The sequence below is a fragment of the Herpailurus yagouaroundi genome, unplaced genomic scaffold (assembly GCF_014898765.1).
Source record: "Herpailurus yagouaroundi ecotype Mexico unplaced genomic scaffold, PumYag 141, whole genome shotgun sequence".
NCBI classification, from domain to species: domain Eukaryota; kingdom Metazoa; phylum Chordata; class Mammalia; order Carnivora; family Felidae; genus Herpailurus; species Herpailurus yagouaroundi.
Genome location: NW_024412396.1, coordinates 51,901,876 through 51,916,188, shown reverse-complemented (window position 1 = coordinate 51,916,188; position 14,313 = coordinate 51,901,876). Strand labels below are relative to the sequence as shown.

Here is a 14,313-nt window from a genome sequence, read left to right as displayed (position 1 = left end):
AGAGAACATCCTGGGGAGGAACAGGCTGGACATCCAGAAAGCCTTTGTGAGGAGGTGATGCCTAAATTGGGGCTCAGTGAATGCTGAAGAAGTGGCCATGAGAAAAGAGAAAGTAAAAGCATTCTAGACAAAGAGGTGAGAGAAAATAGATATGCTTGGGGGAGGGGGACAAACAGGAGGGACAGCAGAGAGAGATGTGGTTGAAAAAGTAAGCAAGGGGTGGGGGGGGGCACGCCTGGGTGGTTCTGTCCATTGAGCGCCAACTTAGGCTCAGGTCACGATCTCGCAATTTGCGAGTTCCAGCCCCATGTCGGGCTCTGTGCTGACAGCTCAGAGCCTGGAGCCTGCTTCGGATTCTGTGTCTCCCTCTCTCTCTGCTCCTTCCCCATTCGTGCTCTCTCAAAAATAAACTTATATATATATATATACAAACTTTGTATGCTAATTGTTACAGGGTGCCATTTAAAGACTTACATCAAGAGAGGAATATGATCAGATTTTTGTACAGAGAATAGATGAAAACACAAGACAGGTAGGCGAGACTAACCAGGCAGATGTGGGAGAAATCCATGCTTGGAATTATGAGGGACTTAATGAAGAAATTAGTAGGGATGGGAAGGAGTGAAAGAATGAATTTGAGAAGTTTTGAGAGAAAGAACTGACTGGACCTAATGCCAATAACGTATTTCAGTTTCAAACATTAAAATGGGAATAATAGTGAACATTCTTATAGTCCTTACTCCCCACCAAGTCCTGTCCTGAGTGCTTTACACAAATTAATCTATCCAATCCAGCCCCATGAAGTAGATATTATTGTGATTTTTCATTTCAATGTTAAGGAACTGAGTCACTGGAAGGTTAAGTCACTTGCCTGAGGTTATACTCTAGCAGGTGGTATAATTACAACTGGAATGGTGGCAACCTAAGCCTCGCCCTATGCTATTGACCCCACACTCTGCTGCCTTGTACAAGCATACATTTAAAAGGTAGATGATAAAGTAAGGGGAGTTGGCCAAGGAGAACAAAAATGTCTAGGGAAGCAGAGGCCAGCATCACAGAAATAAGGAAGGTGAACTCTTGTTTCTTACCTCAGTGGTAATTAAATACCCAATTATGTAATTGGAGGAAGACAGCCTGGGCTTAGCTGGGAAGAGAGTGCGAGGTACTTCTGTGCATAGTATCTCCTTTATTTGTCATGGTTCCGTAAAACAGGTGTGTTCATAGCCCCAGCTCCCAGATAAGGAAGTTGAGAGATCAGGGGACGCCCCAAGGTCACACACTGGTAAGTGACCCAGCCAGTTCGCAGGCGTGGAGAAGACTTGCATTCTATGCTTGGCTCACTGGAGTGTTGTCTGGGTCACTGGAGTGTTGTCTGGGTCACTGGACTGTTGTCCAGGGCTGTAGCAGGGTGGGAGGAGGTACACAAGAATGGCCACATCCTTGCTCTCAATGGGTCTATAATCTTGTTGCTCCAATGAGGCTATAACAAATGAAAACAAAGATCATGAAAAGGCAGGATGAAGGTGTGTGCCTGGGAAGTGGTACAGACTCTGGGCCCCTAGAGCAGGTGAGAAGGCATCATGGGGCTGGTGGACATGGGTTGGGTATTGAAGGATGGGTTGAGTATAAAAACAAAAGGATATTTCTAGGAGCTGGGCCCTCACCTGGGTGCTCTGTCAGTGGCAGACACCTGCTGTTTCCACCTGTGCAGCATCACTATTATCTCCTTCTATCTTCTTTTAAGGAACCACTCCTCCCCATTGGGAACCATGTAGTTTGGACAGGGCTGGCCTGACTTCTCCCTCAGATTCCATCAGGGATCACTTGAGGCCAGCCTGGCCAACCACTCGGTTTCATTTCCCCCAACCCAATGACTGGCTCTGGACCCAAACCAACCCAATGAGACTCAATCTCAGGTGTGTGCTGGAACATTAGGAAGGAAAAATTCCCCAGGATGGCTGGCTCTAGGAATGTTATTAGCCTGGAGATCCTAGGGGTCATGCTGTAGAGGGGCCTGAGAGTGAAACCCACACTGAGGAAAAGGGACAGGAGGGAGAGAGATCCGATATTTCAGTTCCTGGATGCAGCCATACCTTCAAACATCCCCAGAATTTTTAGTTATTCCAACTAACAAATTTCCTTTTTTGTTTATGCCGATTTGAGTTGGGGTTTCTGTTACTGACAAGAGAAAGGGGTCTTACTGACACAGAGCCCCAAAGATGGTTGCTGTTAAGCCCCAGGAATCCTAAGCCAGGGTCTATCTGCCTTCCTCAAAGTAAAGGAGATCAGGAGTACAGTGAGGTGAGATCCATAAAAGAGACAAGGGCTATGGCCTTCTGTGAAGGATGAGATAAGCATAGACTTTGGAGAAGCAGCTTTAGTTTCAATCATACCTCAAAAGGTGGATAACTTTTTTACCAACTGGCATTTGAGAAAAGTACAGCACCACAAGAAAGGGACTGCCTCACATGTGAAGGCACGGAAATAGAAGAACGTGGGCATGTTCAGGGTGCAGCCCACGGTCAAACCTGGCTAGAGGATGGAGTGATGAGGGGCAGTGGTGAAAGGTAAGGCTGCAAAGGTGCCCTGAAAGGCCTCAAGAGGTGTATACTTGGGGATGCTTGGGGACACAGAAATGACAGTTTCATGGGATTGGAGACGTGTTCCCTTCCAAAGCCTCTAGAAATGGTTGGATCCCAGCTAGGCAGAGCAGGCTCTCAGGATGTCCTAAAGCAGATAAAGAGCTAAGTGTCCAGTTAAGAGATGAGAGAGGGGCTTTGTTCTCTGGCTCCACTGTGCTGGTCAAGAGACCATATCATGTCCTCTGAGCCTGGATCCTCTTCTCCCTGCTTCTGTGAGGCCAGGACAGGGGGTGAGATGGAACCTGGCACAGCACCCCGCCCCCCTGCTCCAGGTGGAGCTTCCTGGAGGGGGGAGGGGGGGCAAGACGATGCCTAAGCCCCAGGGAGCAGGGAGCCGTCTGAGTTTCCTGGGGCCCCCAGTTCCCCTCAGCCTCCCCTGCAGTGCCTCACAGCAACCACTGACTAGGGGATGTGTCCCTGCTGCTTGAGTTAATTACAGTAATTATACCTGCTCCCTCTTCGGCTCTGGTTCCCTTTGTTCCCAGTTTCCTGCCCGCTCATTTGCAAATCTAATCGCTCTGTGTATTTTTTTTTTTCTTTAAAGAGAGAACAGGATGGAGAGACAAAGATAGGGAGCAGAGAATGTGGGAGAGAAAAAGTGGGGTGGGAGTGGGCTGGGAAGGGGGAAGGGAGGGGACAGATGGAGGGACAGTGGTGGAAAAGCGGACAGGAGCAGCAGAGAAGACAAAGGACCATGAGAGCCAACCCAGGGCACCTCTTAACTGCAGGGTCACCCTGAGTCACCAGCTGAGGCCCCAAAGGTGGAAATGTGGGACCACCATTGGCATAGAGTCCCAATCTCTCCCCATACTAGGCTGGTCCAGCACAAATTACAGGCTGTAAGGGCTTCAAATTCAAACAATACCAGTAGATACCCCAGTTCTTTAAATAGTGCTTTCCCCAGGTATTTGTGGGACTTTGGCTCATCCAGATCACCTGCTAGACACTTACTTAATTCAGTGTCAGATGGCTGACAGGTGGCCATGGGGACTCAAACAGGGAGCAGGAAGGAAACAAACTACTCTGAGGAAAATCTGAGAGATGGTTGAGGGGTCTTTCCTCTCTCACCCAACCCCATCCTAGAGACCCTCAGGAAACATCCTGGTCCAAAGATTTTCCAAGTGTTCTCTGAGGAGCACTGAGTTTCCATGGAGAATCCTCAAGGAGTGGGAAGGAATAAGTGGGCATAGGTATCCCCCAAAGCCCCTTTCAATGACCTTTATCCAGCTCATATATTGGGTTCCCCTAAACTTTTATTTGGAAATAATACAAATTTATTTGTTTTCTCTTTTTTTAAAGTAGTCTCCATGCCCAACATGGGGCTCAAACTCACAACCCTGAGATCGAGTCACATGCTGTACCAACTGAGCCAGTCAGTCGCCCTGGAAGTAATACAAATTTTAAAAGGAGAAAAATCCTTCCCTCCTATAAGGGATTAGAAAACAATGAATCTAATCCAAACTTCTCATCTGTCAGATAGGGGAAACTGAAGCTCAGATGGATTAAGTAGCCTATCCTATATCACACAATAATCAGATCACCTCTTGACTCCCACTTGGAGATTTCCACCACCCCATGCTGCTTGTCAGGATGCCAGGGGGATGCAGAGATTTTGCCAACACTCCTGGCTCTTCTTGGGCCCATCTGGAAGAAGGCTGATGGCATCATCCTGCTAGAAGTCCTCTGTGAATCTGAGAATCCTCACTCTTCAGTCCTCTGGATGAACCCATCAGATAAAGTATTTCCCAAAAAAATAGCTGCACCTATATTTACAATCCCTCATGCCCTTTGCAGAACCTTCCCACCATCACCACCCCATCAAGAGGTAGAATCTATTTCTTCTCCTCTTGATCTCGGCAGTCCCTTTCTGATTGCCACAAAGAACAAAATATGGCAGAAATGATGCTGCATGACTTCCCAAGTTAAGTTTGAACTATGGCAATACAGTTTCTACCTGGCTTTATCTTTTGTGAAGCTCACCATTGGAGCCCAGTCACTGGGCTGTGAGAAAGCCCAAGTTACAAGGAGAGACCACGTGTAGATGTTCTGGCAACCGCCCCAGTGAAGGTCACAGCCAACATCCATTGTCAGACATAAGAGCAAGGAAACCTTCAGGTAATTCCAGCCCCCAGGTGCTGAGTCAGCCTGAGTCTCCCAGCTGAAGCCCTGAATTTGGGGAACAGAAGTGAACCATCCCCACAGTCCCTTTTCCAAATTCCTGACCAGCAGAGTCCTTGAGCATAACAGTTATTTCATGCCACTAAGTTTTGGGGTAGTTTGAGACGTGGTAATGGATACCCAGAATGGGTGGTACCCAGAAGCTAGAGCAGATATTCCCCATATGAAGTTAAATTCAGTAAGCGAGCAGCCAACAGCCAGGGATCCCAAGAACAGACTCTATGTCATGAATCCAAATCTCCAGCTAATATTTGGATTCTCCCCCCGCCCAGTTCTTCTAATTAATTCACAAGAGAAGTTCAGAGTTCGGGTCATTTTGGAGTCAGGAGGGGGAATGGGAGTGGGTGTTAACTCCCCACACTGGATTCAGCCAATGTTTACTAAGTGCCTACCATGAGTCAGACACAGAACAGAGTCCCCGCCCTCAAGGAACACAGTATAATTGGGGAGGCAGACACATCCACACTCAAAAGTAATTATAATGCAATAAGTTAAGTTGCTATTAAAAATAAAAGTACTTTGATAGTACTTTGAAAACAGTCAAGAGTATTAGCCTCAAATTTTTGGTATCCTAGGATGGTTCCAATCCACCCAGAAGTATAAATGTTACTCACCTGTGGTTCTCAGCTCTTGGACTCCAAATCCTCTTTTTATCCAGTCTTTGGAATGAAAGGCCTGTGGTGCGCCCTTGCTTGGAAAAAGTCAAGGGCTTAATAAATGTCTTTTCACATTTTACATAACCCGGTAGAATAGAATGTTACTTGTTCCCCAGAATCCATTCTCCCATTCTCCAGAATAACAAGACCCTTGATTTTTTGCTGGTTTTCCTGGCCACCTGGAATAAGGGTTATGTTTCTCAGCCTCCCGCTCACTGAAGCTGCATGTGGCCATGTGACTTATGGGATATATAGTAGGTGATATATGAAACTTCTGAGTTGAATCTCAAGAAGAGAGAATGTGCCCTGCTTGACAGCATTTCCACCTCCTTCCTAGCTAGAATGAGGATGTGGTTCTAAGCCACTTTATATGATAAGATGAGACAAACACCTTAGACAAAGCAGAGCTTGGATCCCTTTCACCTTGGAACCCCCTTCTCGCTGTTACAGACTAGGTCACATGCACAAAAAATAAACCCTAGGCTTGTCTAAGGTACTACTATTTAGGGAGTCCTTCATGCTAAATCAAATCCTACACAAAAAGTCCATTAACTCAAACTATTAGCTCTTTATTTATTCCCATGTGCACACAAACACACACACACACATACACACACACACACACACACACACGCACTGTGTCGAGCCTTCAGCAGATGCTCAAGAACTAGTTGAGGAATTTGTTTTTGGAGGAGATCAACTGCACACTGCTGGCATCACTGCTCCCTGCTGCCTGGGGTACCAGCTCACAAGTGTGTAAGATCAAGCTTTCCCACGGGGGTACTGAAGCTCCTGAGGATACCTTGTGGTATGTTGAGTGATATGCAAAACAACACTTTCCTAGAGACCATTTTGCTCAGAGTTGGTGAAAATGATTTTGAATTGTTTCTCTCTTAAGACACTTTGTCATATATACAAGACAGAAGCAGCAAAATTCCCCTTTCCTGTGTCAGCCAATCTTGTACTTTTCATGAACACCGAGAAAGCAGGAAACGTTTATGTGCACCAAGCAATTGAAAAAGTTGTTTTTTTTGTGTGTGTTATCAGGGAAACCTCAGTGGTACCCAAGCAAACTGAACTATTACTTTAGGGAGAGGAGATTAAGCCAGACTTTCCCTAAGCATGTTCTGTGGATAGATGTCACATGAGGAAAAGAATGGAAAGGTTTCATGGTCAAATGAGTTTGGGAAAAGCTGGATTTAACAACAACAACAAAACAAAGACAAATAACTTTCTTTGCTGTGGGATTTCTCATGGTTTTCAATATGGTGACGTGTATTATGAGTCTCCAGCAGGGAGATACAGCGTACGGAGTTGCCCACAGTACACCTTCGCATGGACAGTTTTATGGTGAGTGTTTCCAAGGAACTCACTTGCTGAGTTATATAAATGTGAGTGTTCTCATTGTTGGTCGTGTCTGCTGGAGTGGAGGAGTGGGAAAATGTTTTTAACCTATTAAATTCTGGATGGAGCAATATGCCAACCCCTCTGATATCAACCCCTCTGATATCTTGCCTTTCTGCTGTCCCACTTGCCCACCCCATATGTGATGATTAGTTTGATGTGTCAACATGGCTAGGCTGCAGTACCCAGTTATCCAAACAAACACTAATCTAGGTGTTGTGTTGAAGGTGCTGTGTAGATGTACTTAACATCTATCATGAGATGACTTCAGGTAAAGACTATCCTCGGTAATGTGAGTGAGCTTCATCTAATCATCTGAAAGGCTTTGAGAGCATAACTGAAGTTTCCCAGAGGATGAAGAAAAAACTCTAAAGTTTCTGCACCAAAAGAAGAGAAATGTTAGCTAAGATCAATATTATGAAATGCAAACTCAAATCTTAAACATTGCTTGATGCCCTTTCTGAAGTCAGTCTCAGAACTGTCTGAGAAGGTAAAGCTCATGTAATGAGAGAAAATGTGGTACAACTTTGCTTTCTATAGATTTGTCCCAGTCTGTTTTCAAAGAAGCAGCCAAGCTAAAATGGGTGAGTTTATTCAACTTATTTTTGCAGGCAGATATTAATGTACTCAAAAGTATACTTGAACAGTTGGTCAGGAAACTAGAGATGACTGAGATCTCTTTGTTTTATTTTAATAGTCATATAGCAATTTTTTTCTCATTACAAAAATAAGTCAGATTTCTGGGCAGAATCATCTAAGTAGAGCAAGTACACAGAATCTCTCTACTCAATGAAATAAAGCAAAAAAAAAAAAAAGTGAAACAAACCAATAAAAAGTCACAAGCAGCAATCAAAAAAAAGAATGGAGTAGAACTTTGTACCATAGAAACCCAAAATGGTAGCCAAGAAAAGACAAAAGAATATTCTGGCTCCTTACATTATTCTGAACAAGGTAAAATGTAGGAAAGTAATTGAGTCCAAGGATTCCTGAGAATTCTCACAATATCCTACAGCTGGGGAGGTATGGCCTCAGAGAGTAAGGAGGCAGATCTAGGTAAAGCTACTAGAAAAGCTCCAGTGAGTAGAAGCCCCTCCATCACACCAGGGGCCTCAGCAGAAGCAACAAGAGCCACTGGGGCTGGCCATCTTTCCAGGGAGACAGATAAGAGGAAAGAGAAAGAGTATAAACCCAATCTAATCTAAATTGGAGTATGAGAGGAAGTAACCCAACAAACAGAACTAGGTCCCCATGAGAGTTTTATTCTATAGAATAACTTGAAAATATAAAATCAGTAAACAGAACATGATAGAACAATAAAATGAAATTACAAGAAATGTCACAGAACTAAAGAAATAAATTGCAAACTAAAATAAATGTATTACAAATTGAATAAATTAGGAGCAGCTGAATGAAATGGCATCGACCCAGATGAAAAATAGAACTGACAGGATTGGGGAAAGCCTGATGTAATCACAGTGCATGAGGAGAAAATAAAACAGAGATTGAAGTAATTAGGGAATGATAGGTACAGAGGACAAAGACTGTCAAACTTAAGGATAATTGGTGCCCCTGAAGTTTAAAAAAAAAAATAGAAATCAAGAAATGTTTTGAAATATAATATAGGAAAGTTTCACTGAAATGAAGCAAGAATCAGCAAACAAAATGGTACATCATATATACCAAAAACAATTATTCCAGGGTAATACATACCAAAATAGAGCTTAGTTAAGATGCTGAAGAAAAAGAATAATCAAAATAAACAAGTTATAATGGACTTCAAGAAAACACATCCTAGTTAAAGCACTAGACCTCAGAGAAAAAGAAAGAATAAATGGAATAAGCAAAAGAGAAAACAATCAGACTGGCTCCAGACTTCTCACAGAAACATTCAACTCTTGTAAGGTCTATGAAGGTCTATGAAGTCTATGAAGGTCTAAGGGAAAGCAAGTCTAACATACTTACAAATTATAGAAGACTGTGTTCAAATGAAGGGCACAATCAGATGTTCTCAAACATGGTAGAATGCAGGCAATAGAGAATCTCAGCAACTTCTTTTAAAAACCAAGAAGACCAGGACAGGGAGTATGTTAGAAGCCCTCAAGAAGATCTCCTACATGGGGCTTTTAGATCTCCCAGGAGGCCATGTGGAAGTCTTCCCTTCTCTCAGGGAAAAATGAGACCAATAGACCGTGAACCTTATTTTCAGGCAATGAGTATCAAGTGCATCTGTGTGGAAGCAAAATGAGGGTAACTACAAAGTCCTTCTTTGATGCCTCTTTGGATTCTCATTCACCTGGTCACTTTCATACCACTTTCTAATATTAAACAAGGCAAACTGAAGTTGTTATTGGATTTCACTATCGGCCCACAATTTCTGCACCAAAGAAAGTGACTAAAATCATGGACTACCCTTCATTTTGTGTGAACGACTGCACTGGAAACCCCGCTGTCTGCTCCTAACCACTGTATAACCAAGCCCAGCTCTAGAGTCCAGGACCTTTCAGACAACAGGTGTTCTCACTTCCAGAAGCAAAGCTGGAGGCAGGAAGGCTGGTAGTGTCTAGACCCTGTCTGGGTGCTGCATTTGAACAGGAACAAAGGGCACGTGAAGTCCTTTTCCCCATCTATCTCAAAGTGCTGAAATCGCCACCTCGCTGCAAGATAAAGGAATGATGGCACCTCTGACCTGATCAGGATGCATCACAAGCTGGGACACCCCCAACACCCTGAGTACAGGGACAGCTCCCCAGAATGAGATGCATATGCCAGTTAAAGTCTCCGCTGAGGCTGCCTTCTGCTGCTCCTGCCAGATGAGAGGGTAAGGGACCAAAACCTACCTGGAGAGGCAGGATAACACAAAGGTTAGATGAGGACTTTAGCATCAGATGGCCTGGGTTTTAATCTCCTCTGCCACTTCCTGTGTGACTTTGGGCAATTTCCTTTTGTCTGTCTGTTGCTTTAGTTTCAACATCTGTAAAAATGAGGTTAACAGTAGTCCCTACTTCATAAGACAGTTATAAAGATTAAATGTTAATCCATGTAGCACACTTTGGAAAGCACCTGGCACATAGTAAACTCAATAAGATGTTAGCTATGAGTGTTGAGTGTGGAAGAGAGTAACCTAGAAGTGCCTACACACACACACACACACACACACACACACACACACACACACACACTGCCACCCTGGGCAATGAGGCTTCTCTGCCCAGGAGCTGGAACCAGGAAAACTTCCTGCTATAAAATCCTCTGGGAAAATAGGATTAGGGTACAGGGGACTAGAGTTTTCTCCCAGAGCTTCTGATAGCGCTTATGCCCACCCTTAGGATTCAACATATGCCAGGACCACAACCTCTCTCTTAAGGCCTGGCTTGACATCAGGTAATAGCCATGGTAACTAGAGTGTCAATACTTTCCCTTTGGTCCTCATCACTGTGATACAGATGAAGTAAAATTATTCCCATTTTCAGATGAGAAGACTGAGGTTCAGAGCAGTCAGGTGATTTTTCCCAACTTCACAGAGCTTGAGGTAGATGAGCTGGGATGCAGATCTATCCTTCTGCCTCCAAATCAGTGCCCCCACCCTCGCATATGTCCCACGTTGTCTCTTTCTGTATCTCTGTCTTTCTCTGTGTATCTGTCTTTCTGTTTTTCTCTCTGATGTCTGTTCGGCTGTCTCTTTCCTCCTGTTCTTCTCTGATTTTCATTTCTCCCGTTCCTTTCTTCCCAGTTTAGACCTTAGATCCCCCACAGTCTATCTAAAACAAAAGAGGTTTAGGGCAAATAGCAGCTCAGGTCACAAGCCTGCCTGGGGATGGAGTTCTGTGTGCAGAAATACAGGACAACTTTGTTACTTCAGAACAAGAGCAGAAGGGAGATTCAGAGAGGGAGAGAGAAGCAAGCACTGTAAGAAGCAGCTCCTCATCTGTCATCTTTCTCAGTTCCCTTCACCTTCATTACAAGGCTGCGTTCTGATCATTTTCCCAGACCCCACTGCTCATTCTCAGGGAAGAGAATCTCTAGAAGGAAGGGACAGAGAAATGGCTCTGGTGGCTGAAGAAGTAAGGCCCCATGCAGTTTCCTTCATCAAGTGCATTATGTGGCTGTTTAGAAGAGGCAAACCTGGGCCCTGTGTCTCAGAGCCTCTGAAATGGCAGTCCAAGCTACAGAAGCTCATTTTTTCCCTCCCCACAGTATGGACCCACCACTATCAACTGGGCAGCGAAAGGGCGCCACCTCCTGGCTAGACACGAGTTCAGGACAATGCAGGCAGTTCATGACCCACATCCCCCCTTCTAAAGTGCAAGCAGCACAATCTTCAGTGCCTTACACACCAGTCACCCTTCTAGGTTTTGGGAATTAGCCGACTCCATTGAGCCATGGAAAAATGACCATGCCTTCACTCATCAGTTGGAGTCAGCAAGATCACTACCATTGTCAGTACAGCTGTGCAAATGGTCTAAATATTGTGTTCAACGGGACGCCTGGGCGGCGCAGTTGGTTAAGCGTCCGACTTCAGCCAGGTCACGATCTCGCGGTCCGTGAGTTCGAGCCCCGCATCAGGCTCTGGGCTGATGGCTCAGAGCCTGGAGCCTGTTTCCGATTCTGTGTCTCCCTCTCTCTCTGCCCCTCCCCCGTTCATGCTCTGTCTCTCTCTGTCCCAAAAATAAATAAACGTTGAAAAAAAAATTAAATTAAATTAAAAAAATATTGTGTTCAATTTGCCACTTTTTTTTTTAATAATCAGGAAAGGGAAGGGGAAAGTGTTGATACTAGTAAGAAAGTGAAAAGTCTCATAAACTTAGGACAATGGAGGCAAAGGTGAACCATTAGCTTTGACTGGCCACTCAGGGCTCTCCAGCCAGCCAAGTCTCCATTCAACCGTGAAGGAAAAGTGAAATTAAAGGCAAGTGAAGCGCTAGAAATAGAGACACAAAGGTTATGTCTAAAAGGCAAGATGTAATTACAGATTATATAATTTGATCAGAATGCCATTGATAACATGTAAGTCCACTGTCCAGCTTTCAGACATTCTGCTTCTATATGTTTTCAAAAGCATATTATAACAAAAGCAAAGATGGCAGCATCCTCCTGACCTACAGGACAGACCTGTGGTGAACTCTGTCTCCGCCATGGGACACTCCAACATGGTCAGAGAAGAACAAGAGGCAGCAGGGTGGGAGGAGACAACTTAGGGATGAAAGGCCTGAATTCAAATCCTGACTCTCCTATTTGAAATTTGTATGGCTTTAGGAAAGTCAGAATAAATCTCTCTGATCCTGGTTTTTCATCTGTAAAGTGGGATGATAACAATACCCGCCAAACTTACTTCCCAGAATTGGTGTGAGTTTCAGGCGAGATAATGTAAAGGAAATAGTTAAGGAAACAAATGCTGATTGAATGTTCATGTGCTGGCAGTGGGCTAAGCACTTTACATAAGTTGTCTCTTTTAGTACCATGAGGAATAGGTTATTACTGTGGTCTATAAATGAGGACATTAGTAGAGGTTAATTTTCCAGAGATCCCACATGTGGGATGCAACTTTAGGGGCACCTGACTTTTCAATGTAATATTTTATAAGCTATGAAGTGTTATATGAATGTAAGGGCAGGGTTTTTTTTAATGTTTATTTTTGAGAGAGAGTGAGTGGGGGAGGGGAAGAGAGAGAGGGAGACAGAGAATCCCAAGCAAGCTCTGCACTGTCAGCTCAGAGCCTGATGTGAGGCTTGAACTCAGGAACCACAATCATGACCTGAGCTGAACTCAAGAGTTGGACTCTTAACCTACTGAGGCACTCAGGCACCCCCAGGGCAGTTTTTATATAGGAAATTTGTGGGCAATGACTTGTCAGAAGTTAGTGCTCTTTAGTATATGAAATTTCTAGACCCATCTTCCTATTTCCCTTGCTCTTTGCCCCAGACTTCAGATTCTCTCTCCATCTAACTCCCAAAACCTGGCATCTGGGAAATTCCAGTATAAGTCATCTATATGTCTCTCGAATGAGATGGAGGGGGAATGCTTGCCTTTCTACCTTCCCTCTGGTAACCAAGTGAGCCACTTTCCTGCCTGAGGGAATGTCCGACATCAGGGAGATGGTGAGAAAGCCTGTGGTTCTGGGGACAGACAATTACTCAAAGGTCCTATAGCCACATAACTCAAAGCTCCACTTAGGATGGACCTTACTATTGATATTATGAACCACCATGACCACTCTTCCCTCAATACCCCCTCTCTCCCCATCAGAGATAGAATCCCAGATTGGACAGACTGGTAGTCAGTCCCTGTGTAGAGTTCTGTAAGTTCTATTACATTCCTGCCTATCTCTCTAGAGGCCCTGATTTCCATACCAGGGTTACAACTTCCCTTCTCCATCTCTACCTGCTAGTCCAAGGTATCTCAAACCAAACCCATCTAAACAACTTAACTGTCCTCAGTACTCCCTATCTCAACATCTTGTGCCAGGCAATAGTATAATCTTCCACACAGAGGACAAAACTAAGTCCACAGTGTCTGCACATAGTAGGAACTCAATAAACATTTGTAGAGTTCATGCACTGAACACACATTTATTGAATGTCATTGGTGTGTCAGGTAGTCTTATTGAAGCTGGGGATGCTGTGGTCAACAAGGTAGATGAAAGACAGAGACAGAAAAGGTATGAGTATGGAATGTAATTTTATGTAGTGATGAGTACTAACAGGAAATCTAAACAGAACAATGAGGTAGCAAGTCATGGGTTATGAAGTGGAGGGAGGGGTCTGTTTTAGATAGAATGGCCAAATAGGCCTCTGAGGAGTTGACATTTGAACCCAGGTCAGGGTGAAGCAAAAGCATGAGACAGGCAGATGTCTGGAAGGAAAATATTCCAGGCAGAGGAAACAGCAAATACATAGGCCTTGAGGCAGTACCAAACTTGGGAATTTGAATCCAAGCAAGAAGGCCAAGGTCACCAGAACAAAATAAGCTAGGAGAAAGGTAGTAAAAGATGAGGTTGAAAAGATAGACCAATTTGGGTTCTGTGGAGCCTGAAGGCCATGGAAAGGGTTGAGATGGGAAACATGTGAAAGCTTTCCGATCAGGGGGTGAAAGACGTGACATTTATATTATAAAATACAGGGTATACAAGGGATACAGGAGTACTGATGCATAGGGGCACTTGTACCCCAATGTTTATAGCAGCACTCTCAACAATAGCCAAATTGTGGAAAGAGCCTAAATGTCCATCAAGTGATGAATGGATAAAGAAATTGTGGTTTATATACACTATGGAATACTACGTGGCAATGAGAAAGAATAAAATATGGCCCTTTGTAGCAACGTGGATGGAACTGGAGAGTGTGATGCTAAGTGAAATAAGCCATACAGAGAAAGACAGATACCATATGCTTTCACTCTTATGTGGATCCTGAGAAACTTAACAGAAACCCATGGGG

The 14,313-nt window shown here is 44.2% G+C and overlaps 1 long non-coding RNA gene across 1 annotated transcript in view; it reads right to left on the bottom strand.

The window, feature by feature from the left end:
- Positions 1-1,139: 1,139 nt before the first annotated feature.
- Positions 1,140-14,313, bottom strand: part of LOC121032122 (uncharacterized) — a 57,420-nt gene continuing 44,246 nt past the window's right edge. Inside the window, exons 3-5 of the long non-coding RNA XR_005791085.1 lie at positions 9,718-9,851; positions 5,435-5,507; positions 1,140-1,480 (exon numbers count right to left, since the gene is read on the bottom strand). This is a non-coding gene — a long non-coding RNA (uncharacterized LOC121032122). The remainder of the gene's footprint in view (positions 1,481-5,434; positions 5,508-9,717; positions 9,852-14,313) is intronic.